At 45.9% G+C, this 26900-nt stretch overlaps 1 protein-coding gene and 1 long non-coding RNA gene across 7 annotated transcripts in view; both read right to left on the minus strand.

Annotated features, from left to right (window-relative positions):
- Positions 1–10243, minus strand: part of MRAS (muscle RAS oncogene homolog) — a 41082-nt gene extending 30839 nt beyond the window's left edge. The window contains exons 1-3 of one of the 5 annotated variants that reach the window (XM_035572014.2): positions 10131–10243; positions 9121–9395; positions 7858–7992 (exon numbers count right to left, since the gene is read on the minus strand). The gene's annotated coding sequence lies outside the window, so the exon portion shown is untranslated. The remainder of the gene's footprint in view (positions 1–7857; positions 7993–9120; positions 9396–10130) is intronic. The other 4 variants (XM_035572037.2, XM_035572023.2, XM_035571996.2 and 1 more) reach the window with 4 other exon arrangements.
- Positions 10244–14949: 4706 nt separating this feature from the next.
- Positions 14950–26700, minus strand: LOC118261706 (uncharacterized). Of its 2 annotated transcripts, none has more exons than XR_007708504.1 (3): positions 26630–26700; positions 24304–24618; positions 14950–15502 (listed from the first exon to the last, which is right to left on the minus strand). It is a non-coding gene; the product is annotated as an uncharacterized LOC118261706 (long non-coding RNA). The 2 variants fall into 2 exon arrangements; XR_004782436.2 differs by lacking the exon at positions 26630–26700 and adding an exon at positions 26472–26584.
- Between the last annotated feature and the right edge of the window lie 200 nt (positions 26701–26900).

Raw genomic sequence — 26900 nt, forward strand, 5'->3', positions numbered from 1 at the left:
CCCCACACCACCTCAGCCATTTCCGCACCTGCCAGCCCAGCTCCTCCTTCCTCCACCCACCGCCTGCCTTTAGAAGCCCTTCACCACTTTGGCTTAGCCTGGCCCCTTCCCACCTCTCAGCTAGATCTGTCTGCCTCTTTACAAGCCTTCCCAAGCCCACACAAACTGTAACTACTGTTATTTTCCCTCCTTTTTTTTTTTTTTCCCCTCCACCACCGGAAATGGATGAGGCAATCTGACCTCCACACCAGAGAATTGCTCCCAGCGCTTTGTGCAGCGAAAGGATTTCTTCTGACACAGCACAAAACCAAACAGACGCTTCAACACAGCGTACACCCAAAAACACAGCTTTTCTCCGCTGCTTCGCCAGCCCAGCATTGATTCCCATATTCTTGCGAGGCTGGTATGTAAACAACAGGGAGTGACTCGCTGTGCTCAGGAGGCCTTGAAAAAAGAGTTGTATTTCTCTGCCCGCCTGGACCCAGTAAGTCGTCCTCCTGAGGTTCAGACAGTTTGAGGTCCCCAGTTTAAAAATCCAAGGAATGAAAACGTCTTGCTGGAGATCTTTACTAACACAGAAGTGGATTGAAACTTCTGTTATTTAATTATTCAAATCCCAGTTGCTTAATTAGACAGACCTGCAAAAAGAATAAGAAATAACATATTCCCTTACACAGTCTTTCACGTTCATCAGTGAAGTTTGCTATGTCCCACATATATTCAGTGCAAGTCAACTTTTGAAAATGGTCTTAATACTCCATAGGTAAATCTCGTAACAAAATACTCACAGAAGAGAGGCGATGCAGCATCCTATCAGCATCTCGGTGCCACACTAAGCCATTTTGCAGATCATGTGGAGGAAACGATGCTCAGCAGAACATTTTACCAGAGCATTACAGATCTTTTCAGACTGGATCAAACTCCAGAAAAGCAAGTGGTCCATTCAGCTCCTTATGCCTGCATTTGTGCCTGCTTGCAGATCGAATTTAAAAACATTCACAGCTTTTAAGCATGTGGAGAAGACAGAAGTCTCTCCCAGTATTCTGCCCTTGAGCTACGAAGTATTTTCTGAGGGAAGAGCTGTAAGTATTCATTCAAGTCCACCTCATCACTATGGCTCATCATCATCTTCAGACCTTTCACCTAGAGCTACAATCCTTCACCAGCTACCAGCAAGGTCTCTTCAGGTAGAAAAGAAGCACGGTGTGCAAAGGATGGGCTCAGGTGATACCTGACTTTTCTCCAAGGATGATTACATCTGATACAGACTTACAGTTAGAGAGGTACCTGTGAGATCATATGCTACTCTGAGAGCTAGGATGTCAACTGTTGATGTTGCATTGCTGTTTCACAAAAACAGTTTTCAACAGTTTGGGGTTTTCCAGAGCACTGGGGCATGTCTCCTCCTCCTCCTCTGAGGTTCACCGTAGATTCTTGCTCCCACCAGAAGCCAGCAGACATCAAACCAACCTCCAGTCTGCATATCAGCAGTGACCAACCCTGAACCAAAGGGATTCCTTCAGCGATTTTCCCCTTCCTGGTTTATCACTGGCTCTGACTGCCCTCAAGGACTCTTTCTGGGATTGAGCACTGGGCACTGAATAACTTTTCCCACAAGTCCCCCTTCACAGTAGGTGTCCCCCACCCAGCCAATCTTGCGCTTACACTGGGGGCACTAATAGTTCCATACCAGGTATTACACAAGACATCAGTTACATGTTTTCTGAAGATCACAATCTCTACCAAGTTACCAGCTGCCTATGCAGACTACTCATGAGTTATCTGGATACATTAAGTACAGATGACAGATCTGATAACAGTGCCTGGATGTGCCTAAAAGATTAAATTGTGTGCTTTTTCAATTTTATGTACTTTTTCTCATTTCATACCTTTTTTTGAGTCTGCATCACAACAACCGTTAAAGGAGCTTTTATCACAGGTTCACAACTTGCAGAAGAAAATTCTCTAAATGCTCTTTTGGTGTGACTGGATGCCTTGAGACACACTACAATGGATGCTTTAGTAGCCCTTGGAGTGGGGAGGCCAGTTCAAGAAAAACTGGATGGGGTTCCCACTGCACCAGCGTCCATCACCATCCTTTTAAATTGAGTTGGGTGGGTCTGCGTTCCAGCCACCATATATCACATTCACTATTGCTTCCAGCCGTGCAAATGACAGATCCCTACTCAAAAGCTGTTCAATCTTTCTTTCCACTGCAGGATGAGCAAGGATTTTTCCACAAACCAGAACCAGCCTTACACCATTACAGCCTTCTCTGTTTTCCAGCATAACCCTCAAAAACGTACCAAAGGAAACAAACATTTTGACACTGATATGACAGATTTTAAAAAAGCAAAACAAGAAGCCCACTAAATCCAAAAAGATTTCATTTTAATTGTTATTTTCTGCTCAGTTCTGCAACTCTTCCTCTCATAAAAGTAAGCAAACCAGACGAGCTGCAGAGCACCTTGTTGTTATCAAATCTGCATTTTCTAGGCACACCGTGCTGTCTGGGTTTGTTTATACTGTTTGGTGCAGCGAGTAACCCTCTTGTCTGTTCTTGGCCTACCCAGAAGAGAAGTCTCAGTCCCTGAGCCTCCTCTACCTGCAGCTGGAGCTGAGCCACACTGGCAGGCACACTCTTGGAAAGCTGAATTTAGTGGCAGTCTCAAACAGACCAGTATTTCATTAAGATTAAGAGGCTTTTTTTGTTGTTGCTGTTGTTAAAAAAGAAAGAACTCATGCACTTCATAATTAAATGTAAGCTAACTGAATTAGTGTCATGATATGCATGCATAAAGGAAAGCATCTGAGCCCTGGCACCCTTGTGCCCCCAGCAGGCTCTGAAAGGCGAGCAGCCTGTGCTGCAGCAGAACCCAGCCTTATTGCTTTGGCACTCCAGCTCTTGTAAAGGAGCAGGCAGTGGCCAAGACGTGCCCAGGGCTCTGCCTGCTCCCACTCAGGGTCCAGATTCCAGCTTGTGCCGTAGGCATGGCCTGAGACACACAGGGACATCCCACTGCTGACCACAACCATGACTTTCTAGCAGAGGAGCAGCAACCTCTGCTCAGCAGCTCCTGCCCCAGCCCTGCAACTCGCACCCAAGTCCAGGGAAGCTGACAGCACCGAGCGCTTCCAGGGTTTTCAAGGAGAGTACTTCACTGTAAGCAGCACTGGGTACGTGATAGGGGCCCAGAACAAGGCACTGCATGACTTACGGCTGACTTCATCAGGCTACAGCTTGATCCTTAAATCCTCTAGGTACTTCACAAGACTGTTACTCAACTCCTGCTGCCTTCAGCCTCACAAGTAGACGACAAATACTGAGCATCAGCATAGCTCTCCATGACTCATTTTTTTTCCTCTCCTTTTTAAATATAGCATCCTATAAACGTGGATGCATTCAGAGAAATAAAACTCATATTGTTACTGTTCACCACGCAACCAAAACAGAAGATTCCAGCTTTATATCAGCTTCCTTCCCCCCTACAAAACACTTCGGGGCTCCTCGCGAGGCCAAGATGGAGCGAAGGCAGACATCCTCTGCCCAGGAGCCCAGGGACACGGCACGGTGGCAGCAGGTGGGCAGAAGGCTTCAAAGCCAGCCCAGCCACTTCCATCAACTCTATCCAAAAGGGGACACCAGCAGAATTGGCCCTGAGCACAGGAAAAATGAATTTGTCCAGAGGAACAGAGTTTTGATAGCTGTGAGGCAGCTTGTGCCAGCATCAGAGAAGCTGGGCTCACTGAAGCAGCAGAGGTGACACCTCCAGCTAGGGGATGTTCCCCACTCCCCATCTTGCCCCAGACACACATCTTCTCCCTCCCTGCCTGCCCAGGCTTGACCTTTCCTCCTTAGAGGAGACAAATCCCACCTTGTCCAGCTGAGGAAACGTCCCAGACTGCCTCAGAAGCATCAAGGAAGAATCTAATGGGTAGAGTACGGACCAAAGCTTGGTGGTTTTCAGTGGAATTGAGACCCAGTCTCAACACCCTCCTGCCTGTCCTCCTGCGGACTTCTCTGTACGATCCTGTGTGCTGTGTTTAGCTTCAGCAAATGCTCCAGTTCCCCAGCTGTAGAAGTGCGATAAATAGCAGGTCTCTATCTCACAGAGATGTTGCAAAATAAACAGATTTTGCGTTACTAGTGTTCCAGGAATGCTTTAAAAACTGCACCACAAGTACCAAAAGTAATCCATCACTGCTGAAAAAGAAACCTAAGACTGAAAGCAAATTAAGTCTTAACAACGCAAACATAAATACTAGAGTACGGAAGACTGTTTTCTCAGTTTATCTGTTGCTCTGATAACCGTGTTTATCCTGGTGACTTGAACTGTTTTGATCGCATGCTGTTTGAATTCAGTGCACCAAGGAGCATCTGAAGAAATGCATGTTTTACTCTGTCTACAGCGATAGCCAAGATATCTGCCATCCTTCTAGCTGTCCTAAAGATGCAGCAGAAAATATATACCTTTATCCATCCTGCTGTCAGGTGACCGAACACACGAGAGAAGTCCAAGTTGCAAAAATGTAAGACTACCCATGAGAATCTATTTTCCTCAGTAATCTAATCCTTTCTTCAAGCTCCTTAGTTAATATCTGAAATAAGTAGAGTGGCAGAGCTGCCACACTTGTCCCAGAAACTGACATTTTTAAAGACATGATAACAGAAGCCCTTTCTTAAACTTTCAGGAGTATGTGTGGCTTAGAAAGCTGATTCCTATTTAAAATAATGACTAAGACTCTCAGGAATCCAACTCCCAAAGTCACACAGGTAGTTTTGAATATGTTACCCTTTTAGGGTAATTATGCTATCAAAGTTCCAGTCAAAAGCTGATGAGCGTTACTAATATATGCTGATGAGTGAGCTTGTATGTGAAAGACCTTCTTGCTTTATTTACACTCCAGTAAACCAGAAAGCAAACCAAGACTTATTTTAACATACTGGAGACTTGACTCCAGGACACAGCGAGATTAACCCACACCCAGGGAGCAGGTTTATGGCAAACTGGTTCTGAGCTGATGCAGTTTTTACTCTTTTTTTTTGCTGTAGATGACGGAAGCTTGCAGTAGTTGTCTAGCCTTCAGTGGCCTAACACCAGTCACTATATCAACCAGAAAGCTGGTCCAGCATGTCTGATCATTACTAGTTACCATTCGGATGTGAAATAGTCCCCAGCAAGTCCTCAGCGACGCTCATCTCTGGACCCTGAGCTAGGCAGATGCATTCAGGAGCTGGCTGGGAGACAGAGCAATAACCAAACATGGAGAGAACAGCTCAGCAAGCCAGTTGGGGGTATTCCCCCCATATTTGGGAAAACACATCAGTTTTCCCCTCCACAAAATGTCCACTTTTTTTTTCAACTTTTTTAAGCTTAGCAAGTTAATATAGGAACTGTTGTACATTCAAAAGATTAGCTTTTTATAAAATTATGTGGAATTTGGAGCCACAAAGAAGGGTTACAGTGGAGAAGGGTGAGGTGGTAAAGAAAGATAAAACCATTTCCACCACACCACATAACTTTATGTACTTGGTACAACATTCTTTCCAGAAGCAGACCTTCAGAAAAAAAAAAAAAAAACAGGCATGGCAACACAAGCAGTATGTTACCTGGGAGAAGGTGAAGGGGAGTCAGCACACTTTTCAAGTTGCTCTATAGTAGTTGTAGAAAAGAGTAAAAAAGTAGTTTGAGATTTCAATCTCAAGCCCATCAACAGCAAATTCTCAGAGACAGACACAAACAAGGAAGGTCAGTATTTAGCCAAAAATTAATGAGCAGCCTTATTTGTAAAAGCAATTCTGCTGGCCATTTCTGGCTGGAATATAAGCAGCAGAATGGAGAATTCAGTCCCAGAGTATCTCAGATACAGAGATGCCTTCTTTAGTATCTCAGCATTTGCTATATTTATGCTCCCAAAACATCCCACAAAGAACAAAACTACTGCATTAGAAAGAAGAAGAGTGGGTTCAATGAGAGGCAGATTCAGAGTTCCAGATATCCATCTATACGGGTAAGAGATCTCAGCCTACCTGCCCAAAGGCAGTCTGCGACAGAGAATGCATCTGGAGGCAGGCTTCCTATCTCTCCACCTAGCTCTGAACCAAGGGACTGCTCTCTGTGATGAAACCTGTACAGCATTAGCCGTCACTTACTGAAGAACTAGTGTCTGAAGCGGTAAAGCTGGTTGGAGGGTCAGCAGTAAGTACGACAACTACTTAAAAAAAAAAACACAACAAAAAACAACTGTTAGCTTTCCCCAGACCTACCCCCCCCTCTTCCCTCAATGATTACTTCAGTAGATGTATTTTTGTATAATTATTTCATCATCTAGGAGCAGGTGGCCAGTTTGCCATCTCTCTATGCAAGATTTCCATATGTATTACTCCTCCGCTGACATTTTCTCATACATACATGCATGGATCAGCAATTGCTCCGCTACATTTTCAAACAGAAAATAAAAGAGTCATAAATCTCAAAAAAAAAAAATCCAAGCCAAGAAATCCAGCCTCCTAAGCTACAGCTGCTCATTTCTCCCCTCTATTCAGAAAGAGCCAGTCGTGGTTTACTGCAGATGTCACTGAAGTTGATGGACTTGCTCTGGATTTACATTAGGAACACTCAGGATACGACCCACTGCACGGTTGGACTCTCACTTCCTTATGCAAAAAACTATATCCAGCGACATTCAAATAGAGCAAACAGCTGTACACTTCTCCCCACTATCTTCTATCAAGTCCCTTCTGTAGACAACAGGAAGATGCAACAACTCCACCAAGGAGTGGGCTAATGTTCCTCCCCTCTGCCAGTCCCACACTTGCTCTGTTTTCACTTGGACCAAATCCTCCCAGCCCCTTCTGCTTTACATTTTATTAAATTTGGATGTCTCACACACCAAGAATAATATCATTGATTTTCGAAAGGTCATTTTCAAGGCACATTTCCATATCTGTTAAGACCACTTCTCTTCCTCGGCCCTGTCTATGGCAGTATCTTGAAAGCCTGAAAATGAATTCCATATTTTCCATAATTCAATCTGTCCCCTCAGCCCTGATCTACTTATTTATGGCAGCGAGGCTTATGCAAATACCAGTCTCTTGTGCCTCTTTGTTCTTGCGGATCCATGTTACTAGCCAGAGCTGGAGTCCCCTCTGCGCTGAGGGCTGCACATTGCCACACTAAGGTGCAATCCCTCCCTCCTCCAGCCTACACAGGTAAGGGATGTAAAGGGAGGTGCAGTTGCACACAAGTTACAACACTGAGGCAAGGACAAGAGCAGCTCCCACACACAGTGGCAACACACCACACCACAGCCCCAGCACGGACACAGACTGAGCAAGACAGGAGTGAGGAGCCAACAGGAGTGACAGAATTGCAGAGCAAATAAACGAGCCAAAACCAAATAAGGACCAGTCCAGTTGAAGTCTATATTCTAAAGCTTTCATAGAGCAGACTAACTCATCCTAACAAATTGCCTGACCTGCACGCAACAGGTCAGCAGGGGAACGTGGCTTCGTAAGCAGGAGAGGTGCATAGAGACTCCTGGCGTGAATCCAACCATACAGAGAAATTACACACCCAAAGCGGGAGGATAAAAAAATAAAGGGCAGAAACAAAGTCAAACAGCTTTCCTCAAGGAGCCCTGCAAACTTAAGAGCAGAACAGAGCAGAGCTTGTGCTCTGATGGTCCCAACAGTGAAACACCCCCAGGCAGCCACCGACAGCACATGATGCAAGCTGAAGAGCCACGCAGGTCTAGGTACAGGACGCCATGCCAGTCCCCAGCTAAAGAAGAGCACTAAGGAACCACAGCACGATGGCAGCGATGATAATGGCTCATCATTTGTCCTATACTCACTTATCCTCACAGTGCCCTCATGTACTGCTTTGCCAATGACAACATGAGCTTAGGTACAGGGCTGCTCCTCCTCCTCCTGCTGCTGCTGCTTCCAGTCCTGAAATACCAGCAGGTCTTTATCATGTGCCAAAGGTGCTGTGGGGAGAAGGAAAGAAGTCCTCTCTACCTGCCAGAATATGCAGTTTTATTCCTCCTCCTTGGTAGCCTCAGTTCAAGAAATAGAAAAAAATAAAAGCAACCAACAAAGGACAAAAAAAGAAAAGCCACCACCCAACCCAACACACAAACACACACACAAACCTCAAAGAACTCTCCCCATGAAAAATGCAAGCTTTGTTTCTGTAATTCTTAGTTCCTCTACAAAGAATCTCGAGCTGGTAAAAACACCCACCAAAAACTTCAGTAAACAGAAACCGCCTTTCGCATCAGTTCTGAAAACAAATGCTGGGCCAGCTCCGATCCTGCTGCAGCTGCTCTGATTTGGGAGTCATGCTAGTGGGGTGCTTGGCCCTCTGCAACCCGGGCTACACTCTGCACTGTATGAGGTATCTCCTGGGATGGAGGAACAACATAAAAGCAAGTCAAACGAACTGATGTAGGCCTATGATATGAAGCACACCCATTCTTTGGCTACACAATTATTTTTAAAGAGATGCTATTACCTTTGTGTTTCCAGGCTGCAGTATACAGAAAGAATTCCCATCTCTATTAGGCAGTCCAAAGCCATACTACTGAGAGGGCTTTTTTTTTTTTTTTAAAAAAAAAAAAAAAAAAAAAAAAGAAAGAGCTATTACTCCCTCATCTCCTTGACACACCCATCATTTCTTTTACCTTCCCGTAGCTTTTCTTAAGCTAATGGGACCCCATTTTTACAATGACCCTAACAGATTCTGAGCAACAGAGAAGCACCTTCATAAAGGAAAAATAACATGACAGCTTACCCAAGCAAACTTAGGCCTTTGAAATTTATCTCTCTTCTGCAGAAAGGGCCTGAGCTAAACAAAACACAGAAAGCACATCTATACCCAGGTATGACTACAAAGTTGATGCATTAGTGCCAACAACTGCATGAACGACAGTTTCCAGATGAGGCATACATACTTGTAGTCAGTAGCATCCCTTTAAGCCTGCCACCAAAATCTTAACTTTAGATGACTCACACGATAACTAAGGAGCTGATGGCTTAGACTTTCACACTTTCATAACATTAAGCAACCAATGCAGAAGAGCGCCAGCTGATGTGCGCAGAAGGGCTGCATTTACCTGTGCTGGGAGAGCCTCGCTCGGGGGTCAGATCCTCACTGCTTTGCTCTTCTAACAAAACCCCAGCCTCCACCCCGAGCCGCCACGGGGTAAGGTCCCGATGCGCTGTGTCAAGTCATCAGATCCGCAGAGAAGGGTCCCAGAGAGCCGAGGTGCAGGATGCTGAGCCTGGTCCGCCCAGAGCCTAACTCTAGCTTGCTCCTCAACTTTCGGCCAGCCTGGCTTTTAGTTTCTCTGCCTGGGAACCAGGGTTTCCAAACACCGCTTCCAGAGATCTTGAGCCGTTCGGATTGAAAAAGAAAAAAAGTTGCAAGCTTTCTTTCTAATCCCCTGCAATCCCAAACACATGAGCTGAAAACGCCTAGTCCTTCAGCTGCGTTTCAGCTGGTTTTCTTAAAGCAAAGAAATATAAGACAAAAAGAAAAAAAAGAAGAAAGAAAGAGAAAACACCTCCTCCTCTCCTTCCTTCTTTGTAAGGAGAGATAGCATCTACATCTTTCTCCGAGAAGCCTAGCAAACGCTCAAACAAATGAATCTGGAAGCTTTCACAAAGTACTTAGTGGTCCAAAAGCACTTTTAACGCAAGATAAGAGATCTCGCAATCCCCAGATTAGAGCATGCGAAGGGTAGGAAAGTAAAAGATAAGCTTGCATCTGAAACCGCGGAGGGGGGGGGGAAGAAACCCAACAAAACGCAACAAACCCTCAACCGACAGAGAGGTTTCACTGCACAGAGCCCCCTCCTTGCCGCCACACGCTCGGGAGGAGAAACACCAACCCCCAGCACCCAACCCAACGGGCACCGCTCTCCAAACCTCGCCCCCCGGCGCACGCAGACCCCCGGGGCACGAAGCGGCCCCGCCACCACCGCCCCTTTTCCCCAACACCCGGCTCCACCCGGCAAAAACAAGAACCCGGTGGGGAGCGACACCCCCCCAGGGAACCCCCCTACCGCCCCGGCTGCCCGTCCCGTTCCCCCCAAAACCCCCAATCCCCCTCCCCGCTGCTCACCGGGGCCGCGCCGCGCCCTCAGAGCCCGCCCATGCCCGCCGGGAGGCGGCCGGGCAGCGCCGCCCGCTCCCGCCCCGGCTGCCGCGGCGGGGGAGCCCACGGCCGGCCATGGCTTATATCGCCGCGGCGCCTGCTATAAATAGAGCGGCCCCGCCGCCGGGGGCCGGGCCGAGCCGAGCCGGGCCGGCCGACACGGGAGGGAGGGCTCCGGGGTAGCGGCGCTGCCCGGGCATCGGCTCCCGGGGAGTGAAGGGGCGGGGGGGGGGGGGGGTGGTTTGGTTTGGGGCGGCTGCTCCACTTGGGGATCGGGGGCACCGGGCGGCCGTGCCCAGGCCCCCGGCCCCGCTGTGGGCCCGCCCGCCTTAAGGTGGATCGCGGCGGAGGGACCTTAAAGAGGCCGGGAGGGTGCGGGAAGAGGGGTTTGGGGGTAAATTAGGGGGGTTTTGGGGAGGGGGGGTCGTGACTGACATTGCCCCGGCGCCGCCGGGTGGGCGCGGGGTCGCCGGAAGGGCTTCGTGCACGGTGGTGCCCGAGGCAGGAGGCCTCGCCGAGTCCTGTCGCAGTTCACAAAATTTGTCTCAGATGAGGCTTGAAGGCAACGCGGGGCTGCTGTTTGCTTTTCTGACCTCCTCTTCGTGCCCTCGACTCTGGGAGACAAAAGCTTTGCACCCGCGCCTCACCTGCAGGTCCCTTTGCCACCTCGCACCTTCCTGGGGGTGGCTGAAGGGAGCTGAAGTCCTGCTTCTGCACAAGCACTCGCCTCCGCGCACACGCTGCTCACACCCGGGATGTGGGCAACAGTGGTGTGAAAGCAATCCGTGAGAGCCCGACAGCTCTGCCCCAGTGTCAGAGCAGCTTGGACACGATCCTCAGGCACCCCTGGAGCATCCTGGGGGGCTGCGGTCCAGCACCTGGCAGCTCTGGGCCCTGCCCTCCGCGGATGGGAGATGGCGAGGGCTCGGGGTAGCCTCAGCGCTGTTGTGCCCTGGCCTTGCTGGTGCTCCCCAAGGCACAAAGCCTCAGCTCTTCAAGTCTGTCAGTGCCAGGTGAGCTGGGTGAGCCCTGCTCATTTCGCTGAAAGAGGGCCTGAACTGGTTGGCTTTTGTTATGAAGTGGAGCAGCCGCAAACATACTGCAGCGAGCTGCCTCCTTCACCTGTAAATTCTTCACTAATCTCGCTCCATCTCAAGGCACAGAAAATGAGTCCAGAAGAACCCCCCGTAGGCTTTTCTGACTGAACCACAGGACTGAGACATTTTGTTCACATGAATCAACAGCTTGGCTTGCAAGGCAAGGGTTTGTCAACAGCGCTCTCAGGTTTGAATGTGAATTTGGTACAAAACCCAGCTCCTCTTTTTGGCCACAAATTTTCCTTCCTGGACAAAATGTCTGTTTCCTCAGGGCAGACTTTTGTCAGACCTTTTACGCATGCAGTACGGTGATGGAGGTGTCCAGCTTTGAGCAAACTTTTTTGTTGCCATTAGCACATCTTGCCATGAACGAGGGCAGCACTGGCAAACCTGCCTGTGAGCGGTGCCTGTTGGCGAGTCACAAAAGTCACTAAGTGCTGGGGACACTGCAGTCCTGGGACCAGTAGGCCAGAGGTTTCCAACTTAGATCTTTAAATCTGAGCGTCCAGTTTAGTAATCTGGCATCTGAAACAGATTTCTATTCAGAGCAGACAAACTTCTGCTAATGTGGAGGTACCTGCATTTCCTAACCAAGAGTAGCCCAATATTCAGACACCCAGATCTGAAAATCTTGGCTGTGTTTCATACCAACTTCCGTAGCATTTGAGAAAAAAGCCCCGTGGCCTGGCTCCCGCACTTAGGTCTCCTGGGTATCCCTCAGTTCTCAGTAGTCTTCCTGCCCATGTGAAATGCTGAAATTATGTAAGGAGGAAAGCCAAAAACTCCTATTTCATCTTTCTTTCAATTCCTGCCAGTATCTGGAGCGGCATTAAATGTCTTGTAGCGCGTATTAGTTAACAACTTTGCTACAGGGGAATTGCTGCTGTGGTTGGGCGCTTACACAATACAGCTCCTATTTAAGTGCATTTTCGCATCCTGCTGAGTCACCCCAAGGAGCCCTCAAACAAAGGGTTGCCTTCGGTTTGACAGCAGACGCCCGTCACGAAGAGCTCTCCTGTACCAGCCCTCCCCGGCAGGACGTGAGTGCAGAATGGGCAAAACTTCAAACTTGGGAACTTTATGCAAAGCTAAAAGAAAAAAGCACCTTCACATTTCAGCCAGCGTTTTACCCCGTGCAGCTTTAAGCACATGACATTTCCAGTCTGGTTCAACATCCCTTAATAGATTAAAGCGATCGTACAGTCTCTGAACTGCTCGGGTCAGCCTGTACCTCAGGCGAACCATCTCTAAGAGGACGTATTATCTGTACAGCGTAACATTTCACTCTTAGGGCTAGATGGCGTGGCTCTTTCCTGCCCCACGTTACAGCTGAGCGGGTTAATGCCGTGCAAACCACACATGGCCTCTCGGCTTCTTCTGCTAGTGGCTGCCCTTCAGGCTGGCGGGGGACACTTCCCTTGCCTGCCCCTGGCACGCTGGATGTTGAGCGGAAATCTGTAGCGGGCGGCTGCGGGCACACAGGCTTTCACAGCATGGCAGGGCTGTTTGCACAAAATAAGCAATGTTTTCTCTGCAAGGGTAAAATTTTGTCTGTAAAAGTTCCTGCCAGTGTAGTGCTGCCCTTACTGTCACACAGCAAGGGATAGTGCCCCGTCCCTGGAGGTGTTCAAGGCCAGGTTGGACGGGGCTTTGAGCAACCTGATCTGGTGGGATGTGTCCCTGCCTGTGGCGGGGGGGTTGGAATTGGATGGTCTTTAAGGTCCCTTCCAACCCAAACCATTCTATGACACTATGATAAGCGGTCACTGCAGAGAAGGCAGAGGATGGAGATGGGGTCTGGGGGCTAGCGGTGGTACTCTCATGAGCTAACCCAAGGCATCGCTGCCTGGAGGCCAGCTGGGTTGTGCCAGAGCAGGGGGCTGTACCCAACTACACCCCACAGAGACTCCTGTGGCATCCTACAGTGGATCAGATGGGGCTAGAACAGAGCCCCATGGGCCTGGCCTTGGGGATTAAATGTGGAGATGGGCACAAGGAGGCCAAAGCCTGAGCCCTGCCTGATGGTCCAATCTCAAATGAGAAGCAAAGGATAAAGTTGAGGTGCTCATATGACACGCCAGATGGCTCCAAATCTGCATGAAACCAAAACGATACCTTTGCTCTCACTGTAAATCCAGTGGGTAAGAGGTATTGGAGCACTCCTTCAGGCTATGGACAAGGAATATCACTGTACATCTATGGACTTGAAACAACTGAACTATAAAAAAACATAGCTTAAACAGCTGAGATTTGTTTCAATAAACTTCTCTGTGGCTGTTGGCATGGACTGAGGTAAAGCTACATAGCAGTAGAGGACATCTAGTGATATTCAGATGTAACTACATAAACCCGGTAAAAGTTCATGTGTGACTGCTTAAAAGATGCCTTGGCTAAGGATAGGATACAGTACGGCTGTAACAGCTGCAAGAGGGCTGTGACAAGCTGACCATGCAGCACCCAATATAAACGGGTCACGAGGGAAAAGCCCCAGAAAGGCGTCATATATATGTATATATTTATAATATACCATGTAAATATATATATATATATATATATGTGCACATATGCCATACAGAGAGCAGAAAGCTCTGGGGAGCTGGTGATGCTGCACCTTTTAACAAGAAGACATCACAGGGAAACAGCTCTTTAATTTCTGCAGCAAAGACCCTGCAACCTGGGATACAGAGATTAAAATCAGTAGTTTTCTTTCAGGATTCTGCTCTTATCTCAGTTTGCCTTTCATGTGACTCACCCTGAACACACACTGCAAACGTCAGCCTCCCGATCAAGATTTTTTCTTCTCTCCTAGTACAAGAGGTGAAACCTTTCTCCATACCCTTTTTCAGCCTGCTGCTCTTTGCTTTTGTTTTTTTAGGAAGGATCTGCAAAGTCCTTTCCCCCACCCAGTTTATTTATAACAGGGGATTCTCTGGAAATATTTTTCCATATTTATTCCAGACCTGGGATGAGGAATTTGGCTGCAAAACAAAGAGACTGACAATTCGGTTTCTAGAGAGACAAGGGTCAGCAATGCTTTATAGAAGAACACACTTCCCTAAGGAAATAGACTCATTTCATCTGACACTTCCTGTGAATGGAATTATTCACATTAAGATTACCATTAATTTAGGAGTAAGGGATTCACATTTGAGGCTTTACCATCTTGCACTTACTTCCATGTCAGATGCACCCAGTTTACAAGTGCTGAGGACAGGTGGGACCTTGTTATTCCAAATAAAACTCAAGAAAAGTAAGTTTCTGCAGGCCAGATTAGATCCTTGGGAATAGCCGTGCAAACCTACAATAGGCAAAGGTTTGCAGCTTAGCTGCCTTGGCTTGCTTCAGCTCAGCAAACAGGTCTGATGCAGGAGCTGGGTGGTACCTGGCTATCAAACGATGGCAGCAGACCAGGACTGGGAATAAGCTCTGACCAGTGCAAGCACAGAGCAACTACAGCCTCAGTGAGTAGTAAGACAAGAGTTTTTTTCTCTTACAGAATCATTTTTCAGGGTTGAACTGCACATTGTAAACCTAATCCTGGAAGCCCTTTCAATGAGAACGGATTATTAATTGGGAGTGCAGATATGTACTCATATTGCAAAGGAAAGGCGACAAAGAGAACAGAAGAAAAGGCTGTATTAGCTAAGACAACACTGTAACAACTGCTGGTTCTTGCACCCTTCGTGGATTTGTTTTATTTATCAATCGACTATATATTTAGCGATCATAAGAGCAGAGTGTGGAGCAGCCCCGGCTCCTTGCTGGCTCAGGGGCGCTCCCGAGGGGGCTGGTGGCTAGCAGAGGCTGGCACAGCTCTGTGCACTGCGATAGCTGCTCACACAAGGCAAGAGTCATTTCTCCAGCACACTGAGTCATTGTAGGAAGGAGACCGAATCTTACCCAATTTCCGAGAGCAGAACAGCTCTAAGCTCTCTTGTGATGAAACAAAAGCTGGCAGAGCACATGCTGTTATGTAGCAGGCAGGGAGGCCACTTGAGACACATTCAGGAGGTCTTCAGATGAGCAGCAGTAAAGGACACTTCAGAGGCTGAAAGCTGCTGGTGTTGAGCAGGGAAGGCACAGCGCAGCTGCTTCAGCACTGGAGAGTCGCAAATTAATGTATGATGTGAGTTTTAAGGCAGAGGAGATGAGGAAATCAATGACCCAGACAGAAGGGGAGATAGTGCCAGATGAAGCCTGATGACGACATTTCCAGGCAATTTGTTCACACTGCTGGGTGAGCTGCTTGTGGAGAGATGGAACAGATTAGAGATGACTGCATACACTTTGCCCAAGAGCAAGACCGAGACATTCACAGTTGCAAGAGCCTCTGTGGCTGTGCTGTCTTCACACAGAAACATTAATAACCAATTCCTTTAGCTATCAAAGAATTAGCTCTGGCTGACTTTACCGTTTCAGCATGTAAAAAGGCAATTACTTTCCCTTTTAGTAATTTCAAGCAATATTTAATGTTACAGTCAGTTGGGTGTTCACTCACAAACACAGTCTCATGAAAAAGGCAGGCTCTCAGGGGAATTTGAACCTGAACGAACACATGTCAACCAGAACACTAACAAAACTTAGCTATTAAAAACTTATTCTAAGAAACATTGCAGTTGCCATTTAACTGGAAAGAGAATGACAAGGGCTTCTTACATTTTTCTGGCAGCGCAAAAGCAGTCACAGTGTGCTACCCTACAGAGATCTAACATTAAACAGGAAGCAAAAGCGGCTAATCTGTGTAGTTAATTTGTCTAGTTAGTGCTCAAGTTTCTGGTCAGACACTCACCGCATGTCAAGAGCTGAGGCAACAGAATTAAGCATAGGAGAAAGACAAGTGGCCTGGACACGGGCTGCGTGCTGAACACAGAGCATAGTACATGGGAAGTGGGGTTATCTATTAACATTACTTCAGTTTTAGTGATCTAAATTGCATACATACAAGAGAGCTTATCTTCTTGGAGTGCTTGAGCCTTAGGAAGGGCAGTTCAAGCATCACACCTGAGGTGCAGCACCATGGCAGGCACACAGGAACACACCGTGTCTTTGCCTCCAACTCGAAGTACCAAGCAGGGAACACGCACTGAGCAGTGTTCTGCTGGAAGAGCTGTAGCAGCTGCATGCAGTTGGAGGTGACTCTGTCCTGCTCTTCTCGGGCACCTCCCTACAAGTTATTTATTATTTCCCTGTCTCATTTCAACCATCTCATTTGATGATCTTATGCATCTTTTTACCTGCCACAGTATGGTTTGAACACAGGGGAGATGATCCCCCAAGAGATGTGAGACAGGCTCAGCATGGAGCCCAAGAAACACTAAAGCACAAACCCAGGATTTCCCAGATAACTGTACTTGCACCTGGAGTTTATTTCTGCTCCTGCAGCAAACAGGCCACAGATGTATGTGCAGCAAGCCCTGTGCATAGGCAACCCTCTGCCCATGCGCTCAGGAATTGGCAGGGCTGGTCTGACCTGCCACTTACTGAGGGCAATACCTTAATAAAGCAGTTGAGCTTCTAATGGCTGTCAGACCTACAGTGGGGCAGGGACCCTGCTCTTTATTCGGCCTTATTGGCTTGTATACAGAGCAGAATGCTGTAAACAGAGCTATAAATACTCCTGTGCCCATTGCATACTCGAGGTCAGAGCAGATGAGCATAGTAATTCCTTCTGGCTTGAAAAATAAGCTATGAATCAATGCATTCATTGCAGGCTGAGTATCCCTGGAATGAGCCTGATGGTGCTGCTCCAAAACATTGGCATTGCCGGTGAGAGCATTGTTGAGAACAAGGTACATGGTGGTGAAAAGCACAGAAGGGGGAATGAAGCAGCCTGATCCCTAAAACCCACTTCTGGTAGGAAGCAATTCAGCAGAACACCTGGATGCCAAACCTGGAAATACCTGTTGGCTTGAAGAAGTATTTATAACCCTCTGAACGGCACTGACCTGTCAGGTCACATCCCAGATCTCTCTGCTGCATCTTAGCCTCCATGTGAAACTCACCTTATCAGCACATAGCTGAAGAAGCAGGACAGGTGAGAGGAATGGGAGCTGATCCGGAGACGGAAAGCCAAACCTCAGCCCTAGGCAGGGCAGCATGTCCTCACTGCCAGCACGTCAGAGAACACACACCCAGAGAACTCAATTGGGGGGGGCAGGATGCATCCTACTGAACACTGCCGAGAGCAAAAGCCAGTGCTTTTCAAACTCCTTCAAGCCCAAACTTCCCACATAGGGAAAAGTGCCATGGATTCAAACGTCTGCAGAATTATATGACAGCAGAATTCAGCCTTAGCCAAGCCCATCCTCCCTGCATTTTTTATGGGGAAGCCGTATAGTTACACCTAGAAGTGATGCACCCTCTGATCTCACTTTGGATGTCCCCTGCAGGGAGACGCTTCTTGGATTTCTGAAAGGCAGATTTATGTGCAAAGAACAACAGTCTCCAGTAACTTCTCGATGCAACTGGGACAAACACTACAGTAGCAAATATTTTTGTAGAAAAGCATTTCAAAGAGATTCTCCCTTGGATTCTCATTCCGATTCATATTGCTCTTCTCCCCCTGCTTTCTAACTTTACAAACATTTCTCTGGCCGAATAACATTTTTGGTCCACTGCCTGTTGCAATCAAGGAAAACCTTTCTATTGACTTCTGGGACAGTCAGGCCCAGCTATTAGTGAAACATAAAAGCATTCAGACCCCACACTACTGGGACTGTGTGTGTAAATGGCATTACTTCCCTCCTCCTGTGGTTGCTCATGAGATCAGGACACAAAGGCAGCCTGTCTTTTGGGAACCCTCTTTCCTTTAGAAGCCTGTTTGCCTTTCTATCTCATAATGACAGTGAGAAATCCTTAAGGGTTTTCTATCTCCCATTCCCCAGCGGAGAGCCCCAGCAGGCAATGGCTTTGTCGGGCAGCATATTAATGAAACAGAAAACATGACCTGAATTTTTATAGCTTGTACTTAGCAGGTCATTTACTTGTCATGAAAAGAGACATTTTGTGTTGGTTGCCAATAATAGCTTCAGAAAAGCAAGCACTTAGCTCTCATGTTTAATTCCCATGAGGAGGAAGGGAGAGAGGAGACCCAGAGCTGCCTCCTTTCCCCCACTTCACACTGGGATATTCCAGCTTTGTAGAGCCCTCGCCTAAAATTCAGTTGCAGGAATGGGGGTGCATGGGTCACCCCCTTACAAGGCTCGCAAGTATGGCCAAACTGAGCCCAGGATCCCAACCCAGAGCAGAAGGAAGAGAAGGAGGAGGGTTTCTCCCATATGTGAGCTATGAGACTATTGGTCAATGGCAAGAAAATTGAGTCACAATACTATTCCATTAATTCCTTCTTTTCCTACAGCTTACTTCAATCCAAGCCTTGTTGCCACCTATACAATTAATGAATTCAGGGATCATAGAATCACAGAATATCCTGAGCTGGAAGGGACCCACAAGAATCATCAAATCTAACTCTTGGCTCCACACAGGACCGTCCAAAAATGAAACCATGTTTCTGAGAGTGTTGTCCAAATGCTTCTTGCACTCTGGCAGGCTCGGTGCTGTGACCACTTCCCTGGGGGGTCTGTCCCAGTGCTCGACCACCCTCTGGGTGCAGAACCTTTTCCTAACACCCAGCCTGACCCTCCCCTGTCCCAGCTCCATGCCGTTCCCTCGGGTCCTGTCGCTGTCCCCAGAGAGCAGAGCTCAGCACCTACCCCTCCGCTCTCCTCGTGAGGGAGCTGCAGGCCGCCATGAGGCCTCCCCTCAGCTTCCTTTTCTCTAAGCTGAATCCTAATTAAGATCACATGCCCATTTTTTTGGAAGATGTATAAAACTTAAGGCTGGTGCTTTCATGCCCTCACAAATCAGTAGTACCTTAGTCCATCACTAATCAACAGTGCTGTTGTTGGATAGTCCTTCACTCCAAAAGAGCCAGGTGTCAGAAGACTGTCCTGAGAGATTGCCCCTGGCCTCAGGAGGTGAAGCAGACCGAACATAGCAGAGGAGGTGTGAGAGTACAAGGTGGGAGCCAGGACTGCTGACATGGTGCTGCCCTAACTCGTGCCATTCCACACACTTCATCACACATTTGTGTCTTTGAGGTGGATATCCATGCGTCTGTCAGGCTGCTCTGACTGGTGCCTTTCACATGCAAAACATCAAACTGACAGACTTGCCTCCACGTAGGGTCTTTAAGACCTTGGTATCTAACTGTATTCACCAGGGCAGGATCATTGAATTACTGAGTGCACTCAGTACAGGATATTTAATAAGTGCATGAAAAAGCTACCGAGAAACAGAGATCATGACCCTGCTTCTACTTAACCAGTTTAATTTTAAAATAAAAAACTCTAAAGAAAAATTTGAAGGGACCTGTAAACATGGATAGCATGTCTCATCAGATTAATTACAGGACAGAGTGCATTTCAGATATTGATCTGGGTCTGGAAAGGTTTTAATAAGATTAGTTAGGAGTTACTAGCACAAGATGGAGATATTCATCTAGTTCATAGCTTTGCTGAACTCAGGGTACTTACACTAAACAGAACTTCAGCCCTTTGAAATCCCCAAGCTGAAACTACCATGAGCTTTACTAACATCAGTAAATGATGCCTCGCAGGAATTATTACCTCATTTCACGTATGGGAAATAGGAAAACAAAGGCGCTCTGCCCCCCAGTTTTGAAGGTGGTTGATAGGAAACCTTCACACACAGCAAATTTTAGAAGGAGACAACCTATTCACTGCTCAGTGCATCTGCTAGGCATTAGGGTCAGGTCACAAACAAACGTAGGCTCTTTATTCAAAACAGGACTGCCTTGAAATGGAAAGTCACTAAAATTGCATTGTGGTTGGTACAAGTTAGCTCTTTTTTTTTTTTTTTTTTTTTTTGCTGCTTCCCGAAGGGGAGTCGAATTTGGAATAGTTTCAAAGACAGACTAATCGTTTCAGCCTGAGGAGTCACTGCTCACATCCAGAAACCACGTGGAGATCTTATGGGGATGCTGCTTGGATTTTGCCACTCCTCATGTTTCTTCTTCTTGCTGCCAAGTTGTGATAAAAGTAAATTATTTCTTTTCAGAGGAAAATCAATGATATGTTGCCTGAGTGAACAAGGACTCAATCCTTCTCCCCCGAGTGCCTCGCTCACCAGGCTGGGTGGTAGTTATGGAAGGCTGTTTATTTTTACAAATCCGTTCGCAAGAAATAATGCTGAGGGTCATGGGACTTTGGTGGTAGTCTCCTGATGAAGGCTCCCAATGCTCTAGGAATCTCTGCTTGTATATAGTTGCAGAGATGCATGAAAAGTTGCTTGTAGCGTCAAGGTTCCACCTTCAGCATACTGATACTCTGAAATCCATTTGGATAAAGCATGTTGCTTGCATGGGTCTTGATATCCGAGAACATAATCTTTTGAATTGTGTGACAGTCTGGGTTCCAAGGAACAACCTAAAGGTGTCCTGAATGAATCCATGGAGGCTGTTTGCACTGATAAGAGGTTTATTTGATCTGAACAGATGCTTTAGCATGTTCCTGTAAATCAGATTGCATGCTAATTCAGTCCCTGGACTCTTTTCTACTCATGTGTCACCAAAATTTCCAGTACGCCATATTATCTATGCACCTTTAGAAAACAAATTGTTTGCTGTCAAACAATTAATTTTTTTCCTTCAGAACCCAGCCAAGATCCAAACCAGGAAGATCAGAAATAAAAGGCTCTGAAGTGGGCTATTAACCAGGACCTATGCAGTCACCCTCAGTTATGCAAAGATCATGAGGAATTACATAATTTGTGAGCCTAAGCAGCATTCTTTGAGCAGGTAAGCTATAGAAAAATGAAGTCCAAGTGACATCTGGGGACATATCATAACAAAGTGTGAGAAAAAAAATCAGTCATTTGCAGGAAGAAAATAAATGCTGGGTCACATGGGCAGGGGGTCCTAGTTCACTCATGGAAGTAGAGATCCACTAACAGGAGTGGGAAATCTAAGACCAGAGAAGATGGTCTGGACATGATAATATGCAGGCGTCAAGTTTTAAAATGTTGTAATTAAAAGAAGAACCTCTGAGGAAAGCAGAAAGCGACAGCTGACTGAAAATAAAATACTTGGAAGAATACAGACTCAAACACAGAATAAAGGGATTTAAGGAGATGACATCCCATGCACTTGATCAGAAAAAATCTTCAAGAAAAAGTAAGCATTCTTTTGTGACCTGTATTTTTCCTTTGGGAGTTAAGAAATAAAAGAAGAAAAAAGACTGACTCTCAATTATGTTCAGGGGAAAAAGATCTGATTGTGTTTTTCTCCTAAGAAATTAAGCTAACAAGGGATTTTGATTTGAAAGGAAGAAAGGCGATCCTCTTTGCTTTCAGATTAAATACCTAACAATGGCGCTTCTGCCTGGAGTGCTTAAAATCTGTGGAAGTGCTCACACGTACACTAAATCCACAGGATTTATCTCTCATAGGCTGAGACTGCACAGGCTGGGTGAAGGCCAGCAGTTGCGCAACCCCCCGCCCCAAAAGCTCCTCTTTCCTCCTCCCACTCTCTTTTTCAGCTTTGATGTGAAATCACCATTTCCAGGATGTGTTCTTGAAAGCTCAAAATCTGATTTTGGGGGAAATCCTCCATCCAGGATAAGCTGTTTCCATAGGGATTAAATATTTCTGTTTCATTTTTGTGCTAGGAGCTTCCACAGAAGATTTACTTGCCTGTGTTTATGCCACTAAAATGATAAAGAAAATATGATGATGACAGAGGTAAATTTATACTCCCTCCATATAGAATGCAAGGGGAAAGGGAAAGCATGGCATATCAAAGTGGCTTGATTTTATGTAACAAATCCAAATGTTTTCTGATTATGGAATGATCTGAATATACGAATGTATGAGAAATTGCCAGGGATCAGTCTGAATAGGGTCAAGTCTCCATCTCCCTACAAGCATTCCTGGAGAATGACATTAGGCATTCACCACCAGCTGCAATATTAAAAAACAAAACAACAACCACCAACCAACCAACACACATCAAAAAAACAGCCCACGATGCCTTATATATCTGAAGAGTAAGGTGGGAAAACAGGTAGTAATGGCATACCTAAATAGGGTTTTCCCATCTGATTCTTCTTGCAGTAACAGAATCTCGCTCCAACCTGAATTCTTCAGGTATGCAAGATTCCCAGAAAAACCACTAAGAGAATTCTGGGGCAGGAAGGTGGGAAAACTCTCAATTGTACCTTTGGATATCTGGAGTCACTCCACTTGTGCCTAGAAAGGACAAAAATGTCTTGCCCGTGCCCTTTTATACTTGAAGGAAAAGCTCCTAAACTGTACATAACTTAATTGTGCCACTTCACCGTTAAAAATTTATCTTTGATGCAGTTTTTCCCTCTGCTAAGTAGATTAAAGAAACCCTTATAAAGGCAAAGCACCCAATTTCAGCATAGACTACTTAATCATCTCCTGAGTGTCAGATAGTTATTTGCATACCTTGGCAGGGCTTTGGTCCTATTCCATACCTGCCTATTTGCAGCAGTCTGAATACGATCAGATTCTTGCAGGTTGCGTGTTTCCTTCACATGTTCCCAAACTTGGTAAGTGAAACCAGTTGTGAAGTCTATGGGGTAAACTCTCATTTGCTCTTGTGTCTCCTCAGATGGGCTGCATGATTAGAAATCTAACTAGCATCCTATTCTCAGGATGGTGTCTCCATGTCCCCATGAGGAAGCATGGACCCAATCTGGTCCATGTCAGAGCCAGATTAGCCATGAGCAGGCAACTGAGCCATGCAACAATCCAAGGCTGAACACTCATTTGGCACTGCTGACTCCCATATGAGTGCTTCTTCAAGACAATTCTGCAACGCAAGTACTGTTGCTTGTGTCATTCATACCAGGACGAACCCTGCTTAAAAATGATGATGGAAAACACTCTTAGACTTTAAACAAGACTTGAAGGACTTGCTGTAGTCCTGGAGCTGGTCAAAGAGTGATCAGAAAAGCTGTGTTTCTTTCACATAGAAATACCATTTTCCCAATGAAAAAAAACATGCAATAGGTTTCACCAAGAATTCTCATGCTTTCACTACATACCTTCAATACTTTTTCCCTCCAACATTTTAACAACAGCTAAGGAGATCCACCTGGCTGCCTTTCTCTCACCTTTCACGTTAGGAGTGGGAAAATAATGAAAGGTGCTTCCCAGACAGCTGTGATAGCAAGCAACTTGCAAAGGAAACAGGACTTTGAAAACACAGAAAAGACTTATCTGCTCCCCTCCCTATATCAGCCTGTCTGGGAATGCAGCTGCAGCATCCATCCACCTTTTCTGTTCGCATGTCAGCCTTTAAGGTACTCAGTAAGATGCTGGGCTTGGGCACCGAAGAGAAATCAAGCACTAAATGAGCTAACTTGGGCAGCGAGGAGAATGAATGGGGAGATCCTTGCTTCCAGCTGTTTTGCTGTGTGCTGGCTCATTCACTTAATGATTTATCATTTGTTGCTGGTGGAAGCAAACCAGAGCTCCAGTCCATTGCTGCCACATGAAGAGCAATGGGAAAAGCCACCTCTGTAGACTGTCTGTGCCACAGACCTTCCCACTGCTGCTTCTAGGATCAGAGCACACTTGCAACTAACTGCTCAAAGACTGAATTTGACACCATCATTCTTTTTAAGAAGCTTTAAAGCTACTTCATTTTCTTTAGCAAGTATTGTTACTTTGAAGAAATTCAGTTCTCAAATTCAGCTTGTAAAATTAATCTCACCATTTTCCCCAACCCCTGTTACCAGCTGGAATAAAATATCCACGCTGTTTTCTTGATTAAAAGATTGTTGCAATCAACAATGAATGAACAACTGCTCTTGAGGGTAAAATTGAAACGATCCCTGATGTGAGCACATGAGCTGTTACCAATTTTTCCATGCTGAGCTTTCAAAATAATTATAGTAACCCTGCATAATTCAGCTTGGGCTTTATTGTATTCCACATCAAATCAAAACCAATAATGGTTATTTCTAAAATAGCAGTATTGCTTCAGTACAACTCACCTAAATAGAATTGGTTCTCTCAGTGGGTTTTCTCTTCCACAAAGAAATGCAGTGTGATTTACAGTTACAGTGAAAATTGGCCCATTGATGCAGTCCTATTGCTGGTACCATCAATAACAGGCTCTCCTGTCAGAGATTCACCTAGTTAAAGATAGCAGTCATCCAACACTTAATACACAAGTGACACACCAAACCTTCCAGCTGCTCTCAGAGTACATCCTGGAGATGCTTGTTTTTTTCAGATCTTCTCCTGTCCTTCCACACAAAAACAGCTCTGCCAACTGGATCCCAATAGCCACAATGGCCTGCTGGATCCTGAGTATTCATAAGAAAAATGACCAAATTAGAGGTCCACGTCCTGAGATTTGGCTGGACAAAGAAAAGAAATCAAGAATTTTATAGCAAAGGAGCAAGATCAAATTAAACTGGATTTAAATAGGTTTAAATTGTTGTAACATATAAGTGGACAAGTCAATGGTCAATTGAACAAAGGTTGGAAGCCCTAGAAAATAATTGGAAGAATTTTTACTGATGGGTATTGAGTTAAGGAAGCAGAAATGGGAACGAAGGAGGCAATCATCTTATCAAGCTACTAAACTGTTGGTAGAATTATTGGGTGAAGGTCTGACTCATGAATTGGCGTGTCCAAATATTCGCCATTAACAGGAAGTTTTATCTCTCTGGGGTTTATCCTGGCAGGGAATGGCAGTACTTGAGTGACTTGCTGCAAACTGAAGCTAGATAAGTTTCAAAGAAGAAATAAGGCAAAGTATTCTAAACCAAAGTCAGTGTTTATCATTGGAACAAATCCCTGATGGAAAGGCTGGATTTTCTCCCATTTGTGCTTTTGTATGGAGACAAGATGCCTTTGTATAAGATCTCAAAAAAAACCCACAGTTTTTGACCTTAAAATAGGGGAACTTGGTAAAATTAGGATCATCTGTAATACAATGTTGTTCCTTCATGAAAGGCTTCAGCTTTGAAATAGGTTTTTGTTTCGTCCCAGCTACAGAAGTAAAGCTTTCAGGACTCCACAGTCCCAAGGACAGAAAAGAAAGATTCCTCACAACAATTAGTAGGCCGAAGCCTGGGGCTGATCTGCAACATGGGGGCCCTGGTTCAATCCCTTCTCTGTCCAAGCTGGTGAAAACATTTGGACCAGGCCCCATTGTTCTGTGCCCTCCTTGTTTGCATAATATAAATGCTGCAAAGAAGTTTCTTTAAGGCAATAGTTATTATACTGAAGTTATTAAATAGTAACGAATTCATTTATTGGGTTTATTAAAATGATGTCCATTACAAAGAGACACATTTCAGTTTTGAGGAGTTGGGTGAGCGTGAAGTGTGAGGAGTTTCCTCTGCAGTTCTACATGGTGTCAAGAGGCCTGTGATGTGCCTCCATTACACGGCCTAGTGGCCACAGACCTTATTCTTTCCAGCTTTAGGCATCTAGGAAATTAGATCTTATTAATGTGTTATATGAAGCTTAAAGGTAGATACTCTATTATTAGCTTAACAAGGACAATCAAGAAAAAAAAAAAAGACAAGTAGCTCTCCTTTATTTCAGCTTGAAATAAAAACAAAACTAGATGAGGTTTCCCAATTGGCTATTTCGTTACAGGAAACGTGGAAGGAGGAATTGCCTTTAGTGTGAGGAACACACATATTTTACAGAACCAGGGCCCAAAATGAGACTATTACAGTCTGTTCAGTAATTCATTAGCAGATATGGTGTGGAAATCCACATTGGGTCAGCCATGCTCAGGGTCATGAGGGCTGGTGGATCAGGAGTGATTCCCAGCTCTCTATCAGGTCCTGCCAATTACTTTGCAGCACTCTGCAGGCTTCAGAGGAGCTAGGCCAAGCCCTAGAATGTGCATTATACTGCCTACTAAGTGTGGCTTGCATCCTGAAGCCAAACTGGACAGATTTCGGGCATCAAGGCAGATGCTGCCAACCCCAAGGTTTTTGAAGCTTAAATCGTTACTCAAAGCCTGTGGATATTTAGGCTTCTTGTACTTAGGCCTGTTCTTCCTGAAACGAGATTGCTCGCTTTCCCCAGCTGGTGCAAAAACCAAGCAAGTGAGGACACTAAGTGGAGAGTTGTATAATAACACCTGCCTGCCTGAGACAGCTTCCGTAAGCAGTAAGAAGCCAGGAAGAAATACCTTGATTTTAGCAGTCATTGGAGCCGCCAAGGACGAGCCCAAATAGCGAAACAGTTGCACAACTATTCACAAGCGCAGCAGTAGCACTGCTGACCTGCAGACAAGCACACAGAGATCCTGCTCAAGCTTTGTACAAAATAAACAACAAAATTTGATACCCCTGCCACATGGTAAAAGCACCGTCCCTCCATGCTTCAAGCCTGGTTTCTTCATGGCAACTCAGTGCTCTGGCCAGCTTAATTCACTGAGTCACCCCAGTGTGACATCATTATAAGCGTTGACTTGTACATCTTAGAAGTAGTGAGTATGCTGTTGTTAGCAAAAAGATCTTTTAGCACCTTCTGGCGGTGGGACTCTGAAAGGACCTTTCCATCAGCATCAGCTGGAGGAAAAGATGCCTCATCCTTCACTGCTAAACTGCAGAAAAGT

This window comes from Cygnus atratus, chromosome 6 (assembly GCF_013377495.2).
Source record: "Cygnus atratus isolate AKBS03 ecotype Queensland, Australia chromosome 6, CAtr_DNAZoo_HiC_assembly, whole genome shotgun sequence".
NCBI classification, from domain to species: domain Eukaryota; kingdom Metazoa; phylum Chordata; class Aves; order Anseriformes; family Anatidae; genus Cygnus; species Cygnus atratus.